The 23,723-nt window shown below is 38.0% G+C and overlaps 1 pseudogene; it reads left to right on the top strand.

Annotated features, from left to right (window-relative positions):
* Positions 1-790: 790 nt before the first annotated feature.
* On the top strand, positions 791-22,841 carry LOC120220077 (annotated as a pseudogene).
* Positions 22,842-23,723: the final 882 nt, after the last annotated feature.

Here is a 23,723-nt window from a genome sequence, read left to right as displayed (position 1 = left end):
TATTTTCACACGTGCATCACACACACACACACACACACACACACACCTGATTCTTCCCCGGCCATTCTCCCCTCCTACCCGCCTCTACCTCCCCCTCTCACAGTTCCCACCAGGTAGGCTCTAGAACAGATACAGATTGCCTGCGCCGTCCACCAGCTGTCCCGAACATCCGTTACAAATCTCTGCGAGGGACGGAAACATCTGTTCGGGCAGAGGCTGGAAACCCTGGTGGCGGGTGCGGCGCTGCGGGGACGCCCCCCACCCCGGCGTGGCGCCAGGGGAAAGGGCCCCTGCCGCGCACCAGTGGTTTTCAGAATGGCAGGTGCTACTCGAAATGCGCGAGGCGGGCGTCCCGCGATCTCCACGCCCTACTTTACCCACCTTGGCCCTTTGTTCTCGCCCCACCTCCTGCGAGGATCGGGGTGCTCGTCCGCTGGCGGCGAAGGTTTGCACCCGCGCCCCTGTTCGGCGAGCGCGCGGTCCCCGTGCGGGGGGGAAGCGCGCGGCGCGGTGGCGGCGCCATGCCTGCGCGGAGCGAGGGCGCTGCCCGCTCCCGGCTCGCAACCCGCGAGCCAGCGCGTTTGGGCCGTCTCTCCAAAGCCAGGGCCGCCTTACCAAAAAGTTTTATGTTGTTTGCTTATATTTTCCCGGGCAGTACAGGCACCAGATGAAAAGAAAGTTAAACAGGAAGAAAGGACGCACGTGCAAGCAGGTATTTGAAGGTATTCTCTTGGGTACTTTATCTAAGGAGAGTCTGAGCTCTTGGGCTCGGAAAGACTCTCATAGGCCCATGTGCCCACAGACCCGGGAGGATCATTTCCTGAATCATCCACATCCCCCGACAGTTTCTCATTTGGTGGTTTTTCTCATCGCCTCCGCTCAGCAGCAGTTCGCCTTGCGGTTCCCGGGAGAGCCGCCACTTTTCCTGCCAGGTTCTAGTGGAGAGTAGCTCACCCTCTGTAACTTCCGAAATGAGGGCTCCTGGTGTCAAACGCTCATTAGTGACTATCCTGATGGCTAATGGGGGGGGGGTGAGGGGGTTAGTGGGGGACGGGGTGGCTTCATTTTTCTTTTTCATTTTCCCCGATTCTATTCACATTGAACGGTACGAATGGTTAATAATACATAGTTTGCGACCGTAACATGGGGACAGATTGGTCCCAATAAATGTCACAAGGCATAAGACGAAAAAGTACCCTGCAACTGTATGCGGCACTGTATTGCCCCCCGTTTTGGCTACGGATGCACTAAAATAACCTGTTAACACACACCAAAGTGCATCCCTATAATAACCTCCTCAATCATTTATTAAAAGTCGTGTCAAGCAGGCCCGTATAATTCATTTCTATGCAAATACATCAATGTCAGGCCATTAGTGTATTGCTCAGGTTTTTATTAAAGTGCATTCTTTTTAATTCAGCCCCGTAAAATACGAGCCCCATTGCTCAAGAATTATAGCAACTATTAGAGTAACATATGGGCAACATGCACTCAGAAAATAAAAACCAACAGATAAAGTGGCAGGGTCACATCGCAGGAGCAAACACTTAACAAAATGGCAGTGGGGTAATAGATTTTTCTCCCAGGGCTTTTGGCGCAAGGGTGTCATGGGCACCCACACCTCGGAAAAAGCAAGAGGCTCGAGGTCACTCTGCCCTGTGCCAACCCCAGAATCAGCCCCGGAGAGACAGGCTCGGAGTTAGGAGAGGGGAAGCTTCCAGAGCGCCTCCGTAGCTGGCCTCCATCTTTCGGCTCGAGGATTTCAACATTTACCAGAGAGAAATGTCAATGGAGAGGTTATGGTCGAAACCATTTTCTCCCTCTCCAAATCTCTCTCCCTTTCTCACTCTCCTTCTCTCTCTCGCTCTCCCCCTGTGGCCGTTAAGGCTACTTCCCAGTCCACACCAACGGCACTTGGAGCCCCACCTGACCTCAAGTACTTTCTGAGATGCTCTTTCCTCCGGGTCAGAAGATTGAGAAGGGCACACGAGGCCCAAGAAGGCCCGGGGACTTGCTGGCACATGTCCCTCTCGTGTGCAGAAGCCTGGGGCGGGGTGGGGGGAAACTTTCTATTGAAATCAACACCTCCTTTCAGCTTTCGATTCAGAAGAAGCGTAGGTGCCACCTGCCGGCTCCACCCCTTTCCGCATCCGCCACCCACCCCCACCCCCAGGCCTCGCGTTTTCCTGGTTAGGACGCTTTGCTATAAATTTTGCTAAACCAGAGAGAGCGCTAGAATAATCCTGGAGGGACTTTGCACGGTTACGTGCGGAAGGCAGAGCGGGGGCGGTAGTGCTGTCCGGCATCTCTTCAGCCAACGCCCAGGTTTGAGGTGGATAAAGGGAAGCGTCGGCGGCCACCGACTGTAACAGCGGCTAACAAATCCACTGGAGAAGTCAGCGGCATCAATTCGGTTTTTTATTTTTAATTGCCATTAGAACAATCAATTTCCAGAGGCCTAAAAATAAACCTCAAATCCGAAACACAACACCGCCCTCACAGAAAAATAGAGAGAAAAGGGGAAAAAACCTAAGAACAATCTCCCAGATTTAATGAGAGAGTCGCCCACATCCTCATCACCCCAGCATGGTAATTGAGCAGATCTATTAACTTGTTACACTAGATTTGTTTAAAGAGACTATTACACAGTCATTTAATCAATTTGTTACACTGGAGGTCCTGACTTATGAGACACTTGCCTTATGATTCCTTAATGACTGAATTAATTTGTTTTAATAAAACCAACATTGTGTACAAGTACATTTCTAGAAATGTAATTTTGGAGACAGAGCAGTCCAATGCTTCATCTGATTAGGTCCTTTCTATGGTTTATCAAAGTCTGTAGTTTCTGACATAGCTGCTTGTATGGAGTATTTTTCTTTTTTATAGCGCCATTAATTTAATATGGATCATTAGTTCTTTATACACATGCATGTTCTGACAAATGTACCCAATGAATAATGCAGCTAATGTGCTTAGGCCCAAATGCATCACATCATAAACAGAGACCTCTGCAAAAATAACAACAATGAAATAAAACACCACCTCTGGTCACTGTAGTCATCATCAGAGTAACATTTTGTTATACTTAAGTCTGGTTTTGCAGAGCCAGCCATGTTTGGCCCCAAGATTCTATCAACAGAGCCAACTAGGTCTAACTATGTAGTGAACACAAATAGATTTATGGTGAATTAAGGTTGTCTTGAGAGCAGATGCAGGACAAGAAAATCGGTTTTGCTCCTGATGGAAACTGACGTGTGTAGAATAAAATGTAAATAAACAGAAAGTCCCCAAGAAAAGGGACTTGATGTTATTGATTATGTAAAATAATTAGGACATTACAAATGATAATGCACTACAAATAGTTGGCATTTATGGCTAGATTTTTTTTGCAAGAAGAAACGATTTAGGTTCTGGAACACCACTTGAAAAATGGGGCATGATCTGAGGGGCAATAAAAAAATTAATAATGGAGGGATTGGAATGATCAGTTTGTAACCAATAACTGATATAAATGGTAACTGAATGAGCCTGCTGCAAACGTAAACATTTGAGCTTAGAGGAATACAAGGCGAATGATGGCCCTATATGATCACTGGAGGCATAAACTGCTTCTGCATAATGTTACTATGCACAGATGCCAGATATTGACTAAGTAGCTTAACAATTATTACAGGGAAGAGGGAGAAGCTGGATATATTTTCAATAAGGTGATGCTTTACAAATCCTTCTTAACAATGCTGGACAGGCGGGCATTTGAACTTGATTTCATTTTGAAAAAGACTCTAGACTACACACATATTAACAGTATATTTGAATGCTTTCATGTCTTCCTTTTTGGTGTCCTTTTGAAATGGAAATGGACATTAAGGTGATGAATGGAATTTGTAAGTAAAAAGATATGGCTACTTCAGCTGTATCAAGAGTAATTACGATAATTACATACAATGAAACTCAACTTAGACTTATACAAGTAGAAGGAAACCTGCTCTATGCTAGTGTGACCACCCCCCGCCCCTCAGGATTTCAATAAGAGGTACAAAAATCAAATGTAGTTGTATCTACTGGTTTTGGTTAAACAGTGTAGGTAATATTATTCATGGTTGGGATTTTCTTTTGAAACCAATATTCCCAATGTGATTCTGTTGATCAAAGAGGCTGTTTTTGAGTCATTCACCCTAAAGTTTGTTGATAACATGAGGATGCCACTAGAGTTTTGGTTTTTGAAGCGTAAACATTTGTAAACCAAGAAAGAGTTTTGGAAATCATATAGTTCTACAGTTCTGACATTTTCACAAGCTACATTTATCTTTTCCCTTTCATCATAGCTCAGTGATTTCTCTGCCCAAGACAGGAATGTTTATGATGATAAATCAGTGCTGTTTAATTAGATGCATCTTTACTTCGTTTTAATGTTAGCTGGGAATGTATTTCTTTAGTTTATAAAAATGAATAATTTAATCACTTCCTGGTATAAATAAGTAGCAAGAGACCAAAAATCAATATTGGATCCTTTTTGGATTTTTAAAAATTTATTCTGAATTCCTTATGTAATACCTTACTTGCTTTGGTAAATGAATTTTATGCATTTTTTTCCTATTTGTAGGCAAGTAATGCAAAACATATTTGCTATTTATTACAAAGTAAATGAATATGACCTTTTGCCCATTTCACAAGATGCTATTTCTGACCATCCCAAAACCTGGTTTAAAGTCAACAACATGAAGCATTTGAGGTCACAAGACTAGCTCAAGGTCATTTTAATACTGGCAAAAGGTTAATTAGATCACTGCATTAAAACAGGAATAGACTTTTACTCAACTTCATCTAAATAAGCATAGACATGCTGCCTTACCTTTTAAGGTTTCCTTAGAGATTCTAGCTCATTTCTTAGAATGGTAAAAATAACTTTCTGTAAATCTGATTTTTAAGTTTCCCTTTCTGAAATTTTAGCAGTATTTGTTATTTATTGGGTGCTCACTACATACTAGAAACTAAGTAACATACAGTACACGCCTTCACATACTTTACATCATCTCATATAATCCTATCAATAACCATATGAAGTAGGTATTATTATTATGATCCCCATTTTACAGTTGAGGGTACTGAGCCTCAGAGAAGAGATTACTTACTTGACCAAGACTAACAGAGGTATTAGTTTGGATTCAAACTTAGGCTCTAATCAGTTAAGCTGCTTTATGCTGCCTTCATGGACATATTACACATAATTTAAAACACTTTAATTTGTTAACTCTTTCTCATCATTTTAGACTCTTTCTGATCTTAATTTGCAACTGTAGTCTTTCATATAGTTTAACAGGATAAAAGGAGAAGAAGGCCTAACAAATGTAGATAGCTACTTGGTTCTCAGATAAGTTTTTGTAGTTAACTCACACAAGACTTTAATAAGCAAGGCTGAGCTAGGATGATATTGAGTAGGATGATATCAGTGTCACTTAATTAAAACTGTCTCATAGTGTGTGTGACAGTTAAGACTGCCAAATGTAAATGGCCTGCCTGATCTCTGCAGTTAGGAAGTTCTTTGTGGCAACTAAGTGAGATGTAAGAGTAGATCACAGGATGCTCATTACAGCCATGGTAAAGTAATTTGCTTGGGATTCTCTCTGCCCTTTCCTTTCTGTCTCTCTCTCTCAAAAATAAATAAACATAAAATAAACTTTAAAAGTTGGTAGCTGTTATTATTGATACTATTACTATGACTATCACTGTTATTATATTTTCTCTACCTTTATTGAGATATAACTGACACATAACATGTGTAAGGCATACAGTGTGATGATTTCATACACTTATAATAAGAATATTAATTAGCACATCCTCCACCTCACATAATTGCCATTTTTGTTGTTGCTATGGTAAGAACTTTTAATATTTACTTTCTTAGCAACTTTTTTTAATAAACATTTTTTAATGTTTATTTTTGAGAGAGAGAGAGACAGAGCACAAATGGGGGAGGGGCAGAGAGAGAGAGGGAGACAAAGAATCCAAAACAGGCTCCAGGCTCCGAGCTGTCAGCACAGATCCTGATGTGGGTCTCAGACTCATGAACCATGAGATCATTACATGAGCCAAGTCTGACACTTAACCAGCTGAGCCACCCAGGCGCCCCTCCCTTAGCAACTTTTAAGTATACAACACAGAATTGTTAACTGTAGTCATCATGCTGTACATTAGATTCCCAGAACTTATTCATCCTATAACTGAAAGTTTGTGCATTTAATGAACAATCTCCCTATTTCCCCCACCATGCAGGCCTTGACAACCACCAATCTATTCTTTGTTTCTGTGAGTTTGGTTTTTTTTAGATTCTACATATAAGTGAGACCATATAATAGTTGTCTTCCTCTGTCTAAATTATTTCACTTAGCATAATGCTTTCCAGGTCCATAAACGTTATTGCAAATGGTGGAATTTCCTTCTTTTTATGGCTGAGTGATGTTCTATTATATATACATATATATTTCACATTTATATATTCATAAATACATATTTATAGATATAAAATATCATATATGTATTATATATATAAATAACATTTTCTTTATCCATTCATTTATTGATGGACACTTAAGTTGTTTCCATGTTTTGGCTATTGTGAATAATGCTGCAGTGAACATGGGGGTGCAGTTATCTCTTTGAGATCTTGTTTTAATTTCCTTTGGATGTATACCTAGAAGTGAAATTGCTGGATCGTATAGTAGCTCTATTTTTAATATTTTGAGATACCTCCATACTGTTTTCCATGGTGGCTATACCAATTTGCATCCCTACCAACAGTGCAGAAGTGTTCCTTTTTCTCCACATCTTCACCAACACTTGTTATCTCTTGCCTTTTTGATTTTAGCTGTTCTAACAGGTATAAAGTGATATCTTATTGTGGTTTTGATTTGTATTTCCCTGATGATTAGTGATGTTGAGCACCTTTTCATACTTGTTGGCTATCTGTATGTCTTCTTTGGAAAAATGTCTGTTCAGATCCACTGCCCATTTTTTAATTGAATTATTTGTATTTTTGCTATTGAGTTGTATGAGTTTTCTGTTATTATTAATATGGCCAGGTAAGAACAGCAGTAGTCATAATGATCCTAATCAACTTTGACTCTTGGGAGTGACTTCTGAATTCTGAAGCGCCTTCCTGAGTCCAGTGCATTGGCTGACATTTTATTTTTGGTACTCCATAGAAGCAAGTCAATTGGAAGATGGGTCTCCCTCCTACCCACCATTTTATAGGATAGCAATAAACATGGCTGTATCTCATTAAATTTAATGAGTCTTCATAAAATAACCATTACGTTCTGAAGGTAATGAAAGAATAGCTTTGATAGCTAGTAAATAAACTACCAAAGGCAGTTTCATCACATTCTAGGGCTGCGCAGGGTACAGGCAACATTGGAAAGGGGCTGTGGCATTTTTGCGGTAAGACCAAGCCCGGGTGTGCTTGGCTTCACTGTATGAAAGCCCACGGGGCAATCTTCATTTTACCCAGAGTGTTTCTAGCTATGCTCGGGTTGTGAGATGTGATTAAATTGATTGGTTTAAAAATCTGCTAAAGGATTTTATGTATATCATGTCACTGATATTGAATTTGAATACTATTGTAGTAGGTTAGACTAAATAATTTATCTTATAAACATAGAGGGAGAGCAGATTGAATAGAGTATGCAAATTTATGTAAATAACCCTACAAATTCAGACTCTTCTGATCCAAGAGCCCTGGTACTTTATAAACAGGACTGTAACACTGTAAATCAGGAGTTATTAACCTGTGGTCCATGGCTCAGTAGGGTCCTGAATTTATATGCAAAATTGCATGCCTGTGTGTTTTTCTAGAGGGAGGATCCAGAACTTTCATTATATTCTCAAAGGGGTTCAGCACCCAGAGTCTAAGAACCATAACTAAGTATAAATATTCCAGATGGTTCTACTAAATCAAATCACATTTATACTCTTTGCTTTTCAGGTAGTGTTACTTAATTAGAATAAATATCTGCTACTTATTTATGGTCCAGCTAGAACTAAAAGTTCTTGACTTTTTAAAGAAATCCTTTAGTTTCCTTTGTAGACATGTACATTTAAAAAATCCTAGTGTTTCATATACCTGCATTTTTCTACATTGTTTTCCACTCCACAACAGTCTTTCACCTTAAGTAGTTTCATAGTTTTAATTTTCAATCTTTATTTCTTAAAGTCATTTTTAATATCAAGCCACTGAAGGTTTTGGTAAAATGAAATCAGTCTGAAAAGAGACTAAATAGAAACAAAGAAAAAATCAATCTCTATATAAATGATCCTTTTTGATGCTACGTGTGTTTTTTCTTTCTAATGTTGTTTTATCCACATTATAAGCTTCCTAGAGTAATCTAATCATTACTCAAATATTTCAGATTGATAAATGTAGCAGAAACACTTATGTCCCTGGGGTATCCCTGTGAAATAAAGCACATATAAAATAGTCCTACCATTGTGCAAAATGAGATCCAAGGAAATGTGGAGATGTGTTTAGGACCATAGAAGCCAGGTTTGCAAAAGTAGAGTCAGAATTTCAGAGTTGAAAGAGCTCTTTGACATTACTGAGTCATTATTCTTTAACAAGTTAGAAGAATTTGAGCTAGAACTCCAGTCTGCTAAATCCCAATCTCGAACTTATTTATGACACTGTGTCACCAAAAGCAATTAGGTGTCTGTTTGGGGTCAAAGTAAGCACAGAACTCCCAATACATGCCAACTCAAAGATAATTTCCAATTTGACTGTTTTTCCTTCCCTCTTATGAGTGTGTGTGTGTTTGTGCACGTGTGTACATACATATACACATACACAAATATAAGTATGTAAAAGCCCATATGTGTACAGTGCTATTTATATACAGTTAGAATGAATTATTTCAATTTCTTGGATCCCAACAGACTTCTTAAAAGCAAAATCTTTTTTTTAATAGCACATAATTGCCCTCAAAATGAAGACATTCTGGGCCAGGGATACTCTGAAAGTGTCATTGGAGTTAGTCACAATTTTTTTTATTGTTTTGAAAAGAATAAACTGAGTGGATAGATCAGAGGGACAGAGGATCTATATAAATAGCCTTATAACTTCATCACTTTGGCATATTTAACATCATAAATAGTGGATGCCTAGCCTTATATTGATGGACAGATGGTATTACTTGAGATAACGTTTATGAAAGTATACTACATGTCTCTTAAACATCGGTCGTTACTAACCTAAAAAAATATTTTTCTCTCTTGATTAAACAAATGTAAAAGAAACCCTAGTATCTTTTCTTTTATAAAGTGCCTGTGAAACATGGTGAGAAAATCCACAACATCCCCTCAGTTTATGGAACCAGCAACATCCTCCTCATCTCTTAAGGATCAGAGAGGAGTCCAAATCCTGGAGTCTGTGGATTTTTATTCTCCATTTCTTCTCTTGCTTTTTGTGGTTCCTAATGAGAACATCTACTAGGAAGTTGAAGGCCAAGCATAATTTCTGATACATGAAGGGGTCAGCTCAGCTGAACAATCCTATTAGGCATTCTCAGTGCCATGTGGAGAAAATGCTCAGATGCCTCTTTTTGGCTTGGGTGATGAATGAAGCTGTGGAAGACTTTTCATTTAATCTTTAATCTTTTTGTCTCTCTATAGTTCCCTACCTGTTGAATAGGTCACTACTTAAAACAATGCATTCATAAACTGTTAAATAGGCTTGAAGTGTGGGACAGTTTTAGAGTGCTAGGATATAGCTTGACTATTACATTAGTAATTGGAATATAAAGGTAAGAATAGATTTTTCCTAGTCCTTCTGTCCTTAGAACCATAATCAATGATAAAAAGGTGCTAAATACTTGTAAAGAGGTAATTTCTGCCTTGCCAATAAAAAATTTCCTCCCAGTATTCCTATTTTTTATCTCTTTCCTATTTTTGGAAGAAGGCATAGATATTTGACCCATTCACAAATATAGGCTGACACTAACACCAGGAGCCACAAACATGGAAAGCAGTGAATGACCTTAATAGTAAACTGTTGTGTGTGTGTGTGTGTGTGCTGCAAACTATCACTTACCTATAAAATACTTATCATTATTTTATTGTAGTGTGGTTATAATTTTTGTTGCATTATAAATATCATAGATTCAATTTTTTTTCTACTACCACAGCAGTTTCTGAAGACATGTAAACCCATAGTGTTATTACTCTCTAATCTAGTTGAGGTGATGAAATAGTGCCAAAACTCTCATTGCAATTTCATTAGCATATTCATGAGTCGCACTTTTGCAGTGTTGCAGAAACAACACAAATTGGTTTGTGGATTGTGAACTCCCCCTTCTTCTCTTCTCCAGAAGCACAGACTGTGGATTAGCAAATCAAGTTGGCCCACAAACTTCTGAGCACTGAATTGCCTAAGTTTTCTGCTCTGCCCTTTATTTCCATATTTTATTATTTTTCTGTTATTGAATGCCATATGAATGGACATACCGCCCAGTAGAAGAACAAACACTGGGGAAATGGAAGTTCTGGAAAAGCTAGACTAAAGTGCCCTGTTAGAAGAAAACTTTATTTTTCAAAAATTGTTCTTGATGTTTGTTTCCTTTCTTTTTTCTTGTGAATGTAGGTTAAGAGAGCACTGACTGAAACTGGCTTGCAGTCTATCAACACAGTTTTCTTCCCTCCTCGGCACACAGATAGACCATGTTTTTCAGCTCCCTTCCACCCCGCCCCTTGTATTTAGATTTGACCATAGTACTGAGTTCAGGTCAATCAAACATGGGTAGAAGTGACTCATATCACTTGTAGGCCTGATCCAGAAACACTTTCTCTGTGGTGTTCCACCCTCCCTCTTGCTTCAGCTACTGGCTAGATGTCTATTCTTTGGGCAACACTGACAGCTAATAGTTGAAGATGACAACCTTGATCAGTTTGGGTCCCTGAATGACTGCATGGAGTTCCTGCTGTCTCTTCCTCCTTGAACCTGATGTTTCTGAGAAAGAAAAATCCATTGAGATTTCAGATTTTAAATGTTAATCAGTTAGCATTATACTGACTGATTCGCTGGTATCTTTATTTATTCAGATTTTGTGCTGTTTTAGAAATTCAGTGCTGTTATTTAAATTTTTATTTGACATGAGAAATGGAACTTTGAGGATTAAAACATGGCTCATTTCAACTGTTTGCTGTATTTTCTTGCTGTGGTTATGTCTTTGGCTTCTTTGTGACCCATTTTTACTAATTACATGCCCTAAAGGGACATTATACAATTAACTAAACCCATTTCTTCAATCTCTCATAGTAAATTAAGCGTTGAGGGAAATATTTGTGAATATGTTCAATAGATCGAATGCTGAAGCCCACCTATTAGTTAACTAGAAAACTAAAAAAGTCAGTTTATGTCAGCATCCAATATATTTTAAAAGTTAAACAGTAGGAATATTGATAATTTAAAAAATGTATGTAGCATTTTTGGCTTTTCAAAAACACTTCCACATTATAATGTATAGAATAATGTATGTTTCCTTGGTTCTTTGAAAGATTTGGGTAAGAAATTTTTCTGAAGATGAAGCATGCATTTTTAAATTAAAAATCTCTATCATAGTAATAACAATCACACACTGCTAACACATTGAAGAATGCATCTCATTCTTAACCTTACTAGGCAGCTAGGGAAAGTTACTCAAGGTGACTAGCTCTTCTTTGATAATGCTTATGTTACATTTGATTTATATCTTGTGCTGTTGTCCTTTCAAAAATGCAAAGCCATCTAGGCTTTGCGTGGGTAGTTAAAGATGGGGATACCAAGGCACAATGAGAAATTTATTATTGAAACCACAGAAGGAGATAATCATGGTAGTGGTTGGTACTGACAAAAGACAACTATTTCTGGACTTTTTCTAGCTTATTTGAGAAGGTTATGTAGAAATATGAATGAAGTTTAAATACATTTTAAAGGGGCACTTGGGTGGCTCAGTTGGTTAAGCATCTGACTTCAGCTTAGGTCACGATCTCACAGTTCGTGGGTTCAAGCCCCTCGTTGGGCTCTGTGCTGACAGCTAGCTCAGAGCCTGGAGCCTGTTTTAGATCTTGTGTCTCCCTTTCTCTCTGACCCTCCCCTATTCATGCTATCTCTCTCTCTCTAAAAAATAAATAAAACATTAAAAATCAGTTTAAATTCTCTTTGATATCTCTCACCCCAGCCCAGAGTCCATTATATTTAGAATTGAGAGGGTTTTTTGAACAGGTGACAGGCAATGTATGAGGTAGCCCAATCATGTTTATATACTTTTGAATTATAAACATGCTTTATTCAATTTTTTTCACAGGAAGATTGCTATGGACAATTATTCTGTCTTCATGGTCAGACAATATGACAACAATTCCTATTGTTCACATGATATAATGCAACATAACTGATTTAATTAAAGCCTGTTTTCTTGGACTGCAGTCTCTCTATATTGGAGGGATTGCTTTTTCCATGGGAAAAAACTATCAGTGGATAACACAATTTAAGAGACAACTGCAGAATACATTCCCTTTGCTTTTTATCAGGCTTCAATCCATTGCTCAATTTAAGTATGGAAATACTGCTTGTCAAATACTTCTTGACACATGAATTTTACCACAAAATATCAGTGCACCTACTGCTTGGATTTCTAACTCATTTATTGTACAATATACAGCTAATTCAATCTACTGCTGCTAACATGGTCTGTGCAGTTATACTTGGCTACAGCACAATGGTTTTCTTTAAACTGGAAGGTTTTCTGAGGTTTTATTTTCTTTCCTTGGGCAGAAAAACATAGACGAGACCTCGCTTACTTGATAAAAATGATGGTGTTGAGTCCATCGTGTGAGAGAGTGGTGTTTGCAGAACCAAGGGGCTCCTGTTGCCCTGGGGACCATGAAGACAGAGTCTTTTGAACTTAAAGCAAAGAACCTAGGGAAGCATGGTACAAGAACCCAGAGATGATTCATAGGAAATATCTGTAAAACTCTTGCAGAAAGATGTCATAAAGGAGAAGAAATTATTTAATTGATCTGTGGCATTATTGGTAAGCTGAGTTAAAGTAGAGGAGAAACAAGTGGTTAGAATTTGCATTGAAAAAAGATAAAAAAGTACAGGGAAAGGGTCAGTTTCTCTTCCTCTTTTCATTAGTTTTAATTTTAAGGATGCTGTGTGTTTATTGTGAGAGACAGAGACTTATTTCCACTCCCCAGGGATAATCACTGTGAAGTGATTAGTGTGTAGCCTGTCAGACCCTCTTCTTGCATATTTAAACACATTAATTAAAACACAAAGGATCATCCTAGACATATGTTCTATCACCTGCTTTTAAAACATTCACCAATATATTATGACAGTCTATTCTTGTCCATACAATACAGTGTATGTGGAAGGCAGAATTCTTTTTTTAAAAGTTTGTTTACTTATTTTGAGACAAAGAAAGTGAGAGAGAGAGAGAAAGAGAGAGATTGAGAGAGAGAAAATCCCAAGCAGGCTCCATACTATCAGCACAGAGCCCAACATGGGGCTCAAGCTCACAAACCATGACCTGAGCTGAAAGATCATGACCTGAGCCAAAATCAAGAGTCTGATGCTTAACTGACTGATCTACCCAGGTGTCCCTGTGGTAGGCAGAATTCTAAGAAGAACTTAACAATGACACTTGTCCCTCCCATTTAAGGATACGTGGAAACTCTGATTATAATGAGCTATCACTCCCTTGATTAGATTACATTCTATACCAAAAGGGAGATAATCTGGGTTTTCCTTTAAAAGTAGAGTTTGTCTCCAGCAGATGAGCAGTAGATGTCAGAGAGACTTGTGGGGGAGCAGAGGGGAAGTCACAGTGAGGAGGATCTTGCTGCTGGCTGTGAGAGCCTCTGCTGATGAGATACTGTGAACTGCTTATGAAGGGACCACATGGGAAGGAATGTAGGCAGCCTCCAAGAATTGAGAGCAACAGGATGACGGCCAGCAAGGACATGAAAACGTTCGTTCTGCAATCATAAAGAATCGAAAGCTGCTACAACCCAAACGGGCTTGGAAGACTTCCCTCCTGGAGCCTTCTCAGTGAGACCCGGAGCAGAGGAGCCAACTATGCAGAGCCAGTCTTCTGTCTTACAGAAACATGAGGGCACAAATGGGTGTTGTTTGTGATTATTTGTTACACAGCAACGGAAAACTGATACAGTATACGTGACTACTTTTAGGCCCTCAGATTCCTCATCTATACTGACTTCAGAGAGATAAAAGACCAGAAAAAATGAACTTCAGAATTATAGAAATGTGATATTCATTCAATTATTATTATTATTTTTTTAAACTGTTTTATTTATTTCTAGGAGAGAGAGAGACAGTGCGAGCAGGGGAGGGTCAGAGAGAGAGGGAGATACAGAATCTGAAACAGGCTCCAGGCTCTGAGCTGGCAGTCAGCACAGAGCCCGACGCGGGGCTTGAACCCACGGACCGCGAGATCATGACCTAAGTGAAAGTCGGACGCTTAACCGACTAAGCCACCCAGGCGCCCCTCATTCAATTATTTTTAATGACCATTATTATGTTCTGATTATGATCTAAGTGCTGGGATCCATCTGTGAATAAAACAGACAAAAATATAGGCAGTCAATATCTTCAGAAGGATGCACGGGCATTGTTAGTGTAGCAAGAACCCATATGGGTTTATCAGTTTATATAATACAAAGCATTTTTTCATACATGTTCTTATTCTGCTTCTTCCTGGAGTTTTTACTGGATGAAGCCAATATTATTATTGTCTCTTTACAAGTATGCAAACCGATGCTCTTGTCTTCGAAATGAAGGGACTCCATAAACTCTACTAGCTATTAATGGAATAGCTGGGGCTCTTTGCTCTCTATATTACAAGGATCTATTGTTAATAAAAACTAATATTTTCAGGAGTGTTTGCAATGTGCCTGGTATTATATTGAGTGCTTTATGTGGATTCTCTGATTTAATCACAACAGCCACTCTGTGAGGCTAACACAATATCTATCCTCATTTTACAGGTGCGGAAATTGAGAGCAATGAAAGCTTAAGAACTTTCCCATGTGGAGGCTAAGATCCAAACCCCGGCAGGCTGACTCCATGATCCATATTCTTCATCACTAAGCTAACTGCCTGTCCAAGCTGACATTACTGTGTTGGCCCTCCATGAAGACAGCACACTAATGTTCTGCTCCATATCACTGTAGGGCTTATGTATGTCCTAGTTTCTGTGCCTTTTTGAATTTTTGCTAATGTCTCTTATTTTCTTGTAGGTTATTTTTTCAGCTCACAAAATATAGAGTCATAGGTGAATAGAAAATTATAGTTTATATTATGGTTTTCATTAAGAATGTGTGACATAAGGAACACTGTCATAGGGTCAAGCATCGTTCATCTCTAACAATGCCATCAAAAAAGTTTAGAAGGTTAGATTTATACCTCACCATAACTCTGTTCTCTCAGCAGCCTACTCTGAATTGTTAATCCCATGAATGTACACTTCTCTCAGACAGATTATAAATCTTGGGGAGGAGATCCATGTTTTAAACATTTCTGTTATATCTAGTATTGTTCTGGACACAATAACAGGTACATCTTCACTAAATTAAATCTCAACTTATCTCAAATTGCATTGAAATTACACACACACACACACACACACACATACACACACATTTTCCCCAACCTGTCTCATTTCTTGAAAGTAAGAATTTCCATGTGAGCTATCTTCCTTCCTTTGCTCTATAAAAACCTCTTTCCAATTTCAATTGGTACTCTGGTGTTCTAGGGTTTGATTAATGAGTTCATGTTTAAGCTGTCCATTCCATTTAAAACGATAATAACTTTGATTTTTTTCCCTTTACCCTTTGTCACTAAAACTAAACAGTCTTGCTTTAGAAAAGTTTAACCTCAAAGAATATGGCCTCAGCCACCCCACTCATTATTATCGAAATAGTCTGCCTCCAAGGCTTGCTTTTTTGTGCTGTGGGGACTACAATTTTGTGCATAACTTATAATTTTGTACGAAAGTAAGATACTATTGCTAATTTTATTTACTCTGCCGCTTGGGTTGATGTTTAATATTTTTATACCCTTGACTGCAGCAGAATCCTGGAAAAGCTCACAATGACTTGGAGGTCCGTTAACTGGAGAGTGACATTCCACCTAGTACCTTTTATGTATATTTGGAAATTTTCTTAACATACTATTGTGATAATATTTTATATTTGTTTAAAAACTACATTAAATTTTATATATAAATGCTATTTGAAAGTGTTTTTTTTTCCCTAGAAGAGGTAATAGCTCTTTTAGAGAACAATTTCCATTGTAAGCTGATATTTTTGGAAATACAAATCAGATTTTGCCTTTGGTTGCAATTTTATAGACTTTGACTGAATGATAGAATCGCAGCAGTAATCCAATTCAAATTCCTCCTTTAAGAGATGAAATAGGCCTAGAAAGGACAAGCGACAGGATCCAGGTGGGCCAGCTTCTCGAGCTGGGTGAAAATTGAAAGTTGGGTAAGGAAACTTAAATCCACTGAATTAAAGAAGAGACAATTGGGTTAAATATAGGAACTTGTTTGTACTGCTCTGACTTTTTAAATTTTTGTTTCTTTTCCTTATAAGGTAAACTAAGAGGCAAAAGACCATCATTTTAATTATCTTTAAAAGTCAAGTGTAATAACTTGTTTTTTTTAAGTGAAAACAATGAAAATCAAAGAAAAAGTCACAAACATTTGTTATCAGTGTAGATGAAGGTATGGAGCCCATGAACTTGGTTCTGGAAAGGCCCCGATTCCCAGGTAATGACCTGAAATTAGAAAGGAACTGTCTTCTCAGTTCATGCACAAAACCAGGTATTTGACTACAGTTAAGAAATAATGTGTAAGTGCTAAACTGTATTTAGATATTCAATTTATCTAAATTTGCAGCATTATATACAGCTTTCAAAATACTCTTAATACTGTTATATTAATATTTTGATAAACAAGTTACTTTTATATTTAAAGGAGACCAAAAAAATGTGATAATGATTCTTTGGTTACCCAGTAGTTGAAAGCTTTATTTTCATGCATCTCTTCTAGATCGCTTCTCTTTTAGATCAGGTTTACTGTAAATGCAAACAGAATATTTAAGAAAAATAAGCAGTCTGTTGAATGTTGAGTTGCTACACTTAAACATGTGAAGTGATGATAGCAAATCTTCACCCTAGAGAAGATTATCTTCCACTCTCACACTTTTGATTTGTGCACTGATGATATCTTTCTAAAGTTTCTATACTTTCTACAGTTATTTACTTTACTGTTTTACAATATATAATGCCTCAACAACTTGTAAGAGCTTTTCTCCATGAACATTTTTCTAACTGTTCCACTAAAAGCATACTCACTTATTCCCCACCCAATTTTTCCTTTTTCTTTTGTTAGTTTTTTATCCTTCCCCATTAGTCTCAAAATGACTGAATTTTAATAACAATTTTCATGGGAATGTTATAAAAACCTTTTGAAAATTTAATATCATGATAACTCTTATGAACATTCCTTCCCCACAGAAGGCATTAGCTTCTTGTTATAGATGTCTTGTGATCATTTACATGGTGATCTCAACCTCTGTTGAACCTTCTCTATAGTGCTCTATAGAGTTGCTACATATTGTTTTTGCTCCTAATTATTAATGTTGCCTGAAATGTTTGATTTTAGGAGTGGAAGAAGAGCAATAGAGTATAGTGGTGGCCAGGAGGTTAAATCTCAATGTTTTTAGAATATTTTTAAGTTTTGAATTAATTTCCAAATTCTATATGTTGGGCGATTTCATATGAAATATTTACTTTTTTAAAACTGTATTTATTTTTGAGAGGCAGAGACAGAGATTGAGCAGTGGAGGGGCAGAAAGAGATGGAGACACAGAATCCAAACCAGGCTCCAGGCTCTGAGCTGTCAGGACAGAGCCTGAGGCAGAGCCGGAACCCAAGAACTGCTGAGAGATCATGACCTGAGTCAGAGTTGGATGCTTTAACTGACTGAGCCAGCCAGGTGCCCCTAAAATATTTACATTTCTAAGATTTCTGTCTTCTGTTAAGTAATTAAAAGAGGTGAAAACACTTGCTTTGCATCCCACATGTTAGTGATCTGTTGGAACTGTTGAGATGGGCCTCAGTTTGCCTCAAGTCCCCCTGCTTGTCCCTTCAACCTTCTAGATTACCTGCCTGATCTAGGTGGAAACAAATATCAGAGGCCTAAATCCATATTAAATAATTCTGAAATTCCCATCTCCCTATTTATGTATACCTTTAAACATCAATTTTAGTTCTTTCAGTCCCTGTTATCCAATCAAATGGATACAGAAAGCTAATCAGTAACTAAGAAAGGTGCTTAGAGTTTACTTTTTGAACCTCTAGGTAAGGAGAGCCAATAACTTCCTTCTGTAATCAAGAGAAGATACTGTTATAAAAATTGCCTTGACTTGCTTTTTGCACTCATGATTGTGGTAGGAAAACCATGTTAGATCCATTGTGAGAAGCTTAGAAAGTTCTTTCCCTTTAAATGCTTCTTTCCTTTATGCACATATTTATCTAAAGATGTATAAAGAATATTAAACATTTTGGAAAAGAAATGTCAATTAATGAAAGGAACTATTTATTCAAATTTAATAGAGTAAAAACTTTTATACATGTGCTCTGGCCATGATAGGACTTGCCATGGTATAGAACTTGTCTTCTCACCATAAACAACTAAAAACCTGGACAAAATAAACAAATATTTTCAGATATTGCAGGATTGAGACAACAGGCAGTCCAGGACTGTGATCCCTGAAAGAACAGAAAACTATGAGCTCTGTGAATGCTTCAGTCTCTAGAGGCAATATTTAAATGGTGGCAGAGAGAGGAGGAACTCAGGCATGGCACATTACACTTACTGATTTGAAGAGATAGAGATTGGGGGGCTAAAATAGCTTGAATTATTAAAGAGTACCATAGAAGAAAAAACTATGCAGAGCAAGAGAGGGTCATGAACCTGCATAGGCAGCCCTCAATGTCTTTGAATGAATATCTATCATTCACTGTATTTATGAAGCCAGGAAAAAAATATGTATCATAAGAGGGCTATAAGATAAAAAAAAGTTAATAGCTCACATAGGGCAGAGAGATGAGCAAATTCCATCTAGCCAGATTAGAGAGATCTGATTGAACACTTGGGACAATTATCAGAAACCTCAGAAGGGTTATACCTCAATAACAAGGTTAAATTAGTCTGAGAGTAAAGTTCCTAAACTTACCCGAACAAAGTTTAAACAAAAAAAATCTTATAAATTTTAATGTTTTATTTATTTCTGAGAGAGAGAGAGAGAGAGAGAGAGAGAGAGAACGTGAGCAGGGGAGGGTCAGAGAGAGAGGGAGATACAGAATCTGAAACAGGCTCCAGGCTCTGGAGATCATGACCTGAGCCGAAGTCGGACACTTAACCGACTGAGCCACCCAGGTGCCCCTGAACAAAAAAATCTTAAAAGGATTAAACTGTAGTTTACCTGATTATTAAGACAAATTTCAAAAACAAAATCATCTAGCACTTAACATGTAATATCCACAATGTCCAGCATCAAAATTACTAGATATGTGAAAAAAGCATATGTACAACCATAACCATGACTAGAAGACCAGTCAGTAGAACAAAGCCAGAAATGACAGAGGTAATGGAATTAGCAGACAATGACTTCAACATAGCTAGTATAAATATCTCAAAGATTTAATAGAAACATGAACACAATGAAAACAGAAGTGGAAGATATTAAAAAAGAAAATGGAAGGGGGCACCTGGGTGGCTCAGTCATTTAAGCATCTGACTCTTGATTTCAGCTCAGGTCATGATCTCAAGATTCAGATCAAACCACACATCGGGCTCTGTGCTGACAGCATAGAGCCCACTTAGGATTCTTTCTCTCTTCTGTTCTCTCTGCCCCTCCTCTCCTCATGTGTGCACACACATGCATATACTTTCTCAAATAAATAAATATTAAAAATGCTACCAAAATGAAACTTTTGGTCATTAAAAATATACAGTTGACTCTTGAACAACAAGGTTTTGAATTGCAAGAATCCATTTATATGTGTATTTTTTCAATAAATACAATAGCGTAGTGAAAATGTGTTTTCTGTTATGATTTTGTTAATAGACTTTTTTTCCCTAGTCATTTTATTGTAAGAATACAGTATATAATACATATAACATGCAAAATATGTGTTACTCGGCTTTCTGTTCCCGGTAAGGCTTCTGGTCAACAGTAGGCTATTAGGAGCTAAATTTTTTGGGAGTTAAAAATTATATACGAATTTTCAACTGTGTAGGAGGTTGGTACTCTTCAACCCCTTGCATTGTTCAATGCTTAACTATAGACTTAAAATTTAAAAAATTGCAAGATAGATTTAATAAGAGTTTAGGTGCTGCGTATGAAAAAGTAATGACCTTGAAAAACCTAGAAATAGAAAACAAAGAAGTTGAAAGATAGAGAGAAGAAAATATGAAAAACAATACTGAATAGAGCTTCAGTGAGCTATGGAACAATATTAAGAAAATCTAACGTGGGGGAGCCTGGGTGGCTCAGTCGGTTAAGCGTCCAACTTCGGCTCAGGTCATGATCTCTAGAGCCTAGAGCCTGTTTCAGATTCTGTGTCTCCCTCTCTCTCTGACTCTCCCCTACTCATACTCTCTCTGTCTCTCTCTCAGAAATAAATAAAACATTAAAAAAAAAGATACCTAACATGAATGTAATTCTAGTCCAAGAAGAGAATTGAGGAGAAGAAAATTTTGAAGAAATAATGATAATCAATTTCAAAATTTGAGAAAATGTACAGACCCACAGATATAACATGGTCAACAATTGGCAAGTAAAATAAACTTTAAGGAAATAATTAAAGATCAAGTCATATCATAATTAAAATAGTGAAAACCAGTGTCAAAAAGCAAACTTTAAGAGACATTAGAGAAATAGATCACATTATGTATAGTGAAATAAAGATTTAAAAGGCCACAAATATACACCATAACCCAGTGGGATTAATTCCAGGTATGCAAGACTTATTGAACATTCAAAAACAAATTAATGTAATCCATTACATCAAAAGACTAAAAGAGAAGAACAGCACTATCACATCAATGGATACAGAAAAACCATCTGGCAAAATACAACACCGATTCATGGTAAAAATTCTGAGCAAACTAAGAATAGAAGGGAAGTTCCTTAACTTGATAATATCTACAAAAAGTCTATATCTTACAGCATACTTAATGAGAAACTAGAAGTTTTCCTACTAGGATCAGGCACAAAGAAAGGATGTTCCCTCCCATGACTCCTTTTTAACATCATACTGGAATTTCTAGCTAATTCAATAAGATAAAAAAAAAAAAGAAAATAAAAGATACACAGATTGAGACGGAAGAAATAACATTGTCTTCATATATGACATGACTGTGTAGAAAATCTGAAAGAACTGACAAAAAGACTAGAATAAGTGGTTATAGCAAGGTTGCAGAATATAAGGTTAATATGCAAAAATCAATTGCTTTCCTATATGCTAGCAATGAACAAGTGGAATTTGAAGTTAAAAGCATAGTGTCATTTGCGTCAGCACCCAAAGAATGATATACTTAGGTATAAATCTAACAAAACATGTATAAGACTTACATGTGGAAAATTGTTAAACTCTGATAAACAAGATCAAAGAACTAAATAAATGGAGATACTTTCATATTCATGGATAATAAGACTCAATATGTGGTGGTATCAGTTTTACCCAACTTGAGCTATAGATGTGATGCAAATCCAATCAGAATCCCAGCAAATAACTTTGTGGATATTGACAGACTAATCTAACATTTGTATGGAGGGGCAAAAGACCCAGATAGCCAACACAGTAGTGAAGAAGAAGAAAGTCAAAGGACTGACATTACCTGACTTCAAAGCTTACTAGAGCTCTCCCAGCTATGGGGGTGGCAAACTACTGCCATGGGCCAACATAATTCTGGGGTAGAGGAAGGATGCTGGCTTAGTGTTTCATGCCCACGTGAAGCATGGCAAGTGTGCTGCATGTCTGCTTGCCATGGACTTGGCAGTGCAGTTGGGCTTCATCAAGGGCATCGAGAAGGACATCCTCCATGACCAGGGTGGAAGTGCACCCCTTGCCGAGGTAGTCTTCTGGGATCTGTACTGGTTTAAGAAGTGGAGGGAACTGTTCATCACCCCCAATGGCATCCACACTGGCCAGTTTGTGTACTGTGTCAAGAAGGTCCAGCTCAACATAGGCATGTGCTCCTAGTGGATACTATGCCCAAGTGTGTGTTTGGAGGAGAAGCCTGGTGACTGGAGCAAGTTGGCCCAAGCCTCTGGGAACTATGCCACTTTATCTCCCACCACCCTGAGACAAAAGAAGACACAAGTGAAGCTGTCCTCATGCTCAAAGAAGGTCATTTCTTCAGCCAACAGAACTATGTTGGTGTGGTGGCTGGAGGTGGCCACATCGACAAGCTCATTCTGAAGGCTGGCTCTGCCTACCACAAGTATAAGGCAAGGAAGTTGCTAACCATACATACTGGGTGTGGCTGTGAATCCTGTGGGAACATCCTTTCAGAGGTAGCAACCATCAGCACATCACAAACCCTCTAATATCTGTAGAGATACCTCTGCTGGTTGCAAAGTAGTTCTTATTGTTGCCTACCAGACCTGGGGTCTCTGGGGGAACCAAGACTGTAGGGGAAAAAGAACTAGGGTTGAGGAGCTCAATAAAATCTGTCCTTCTGCCACTAAAACAAACAACCCCTACTTACTAGAAAGCCACAGGAAAAAGGACAGTATGATATTATGAAAGAATAAACAAATAGATCAATAGAACAGAATACAAAGCTTAGAAACAGACTCACATAAACATAGTCAACTGGTCTTTGACAAAAGAGCAAAGGCTATACAATGGAGCAAAGACAGTCTTCTTTTTTTTAAACATTTATTTATTTTTGAGAGAGTGCAAGTGGGAGAGGGGCAGAGGAAAGGGGACAGAGGATCCAAAGCAGGCTCTGCACTGATAGCAGTGAGCCCAATGTGGGGCTTGAACTCTTGAACCCAAGAGATAATGACCTGAGTTGAACTGACTGAGCCACCCACGTGACCTGCAAAGAGTCTTCTCAACAAATGGTGCTGGAACAACTGGGCACCCACATGAAAAAAAAAAAAGAATCTAGACACAGACCTTACACATTTCACAAAAATTAACTCAAAATGGATGATAGGCCTAAATGTAAAATGCACAACTATAAAACTTCTAGATGATAACATTGGAAAAAACCTAGATAACTTTGGGTAAGGTGATGACTTTTTGGATATACCATCAAAGGTACAATCCATCAGAGAAACAAATGGTCAGCTGGGCTTCATTAAACTTAAAAATTTCTGCTCTGTGAAAGACAATGTCAAGAGAATGAGAAGATAAGTCAGGGATGTGGAGAAAATACTTGCAAAGAATACATCTGATAAAAGACCATTATCAAAAATATACAAAGAACTCTTAAAACTCAATAATAAGAAAACAACTTGACTAAAAACTGAGGTAAAGAACTTAACAGACACTCTCTAAAGAAGATATACAGATGGTAAATAAGCATATGAAAAGATGCCCCACATCATATATGTCATCAGTGAAATGCAAGATAAAACAGCAA

Source organism: Hyaena hyaena, unplaced genomic scaffold (genome assembly GCF_003009895.1).
Source record: "Hyaena hyaena isolate Hyena2069 unplaced genomic scaffold, ASM300989v1 scaffold_664, whole genome shotgun sequence".
NCBI classification, from domain to species: Eukaryota; Metazoa; Chordata; class Mammalia; order Carnivora; family Hyaenidae; genus Hyaena; species Hyaena hyaena.
This window is presented reverse-complemented; position numbering and strand designations above follow the sequence as displayed.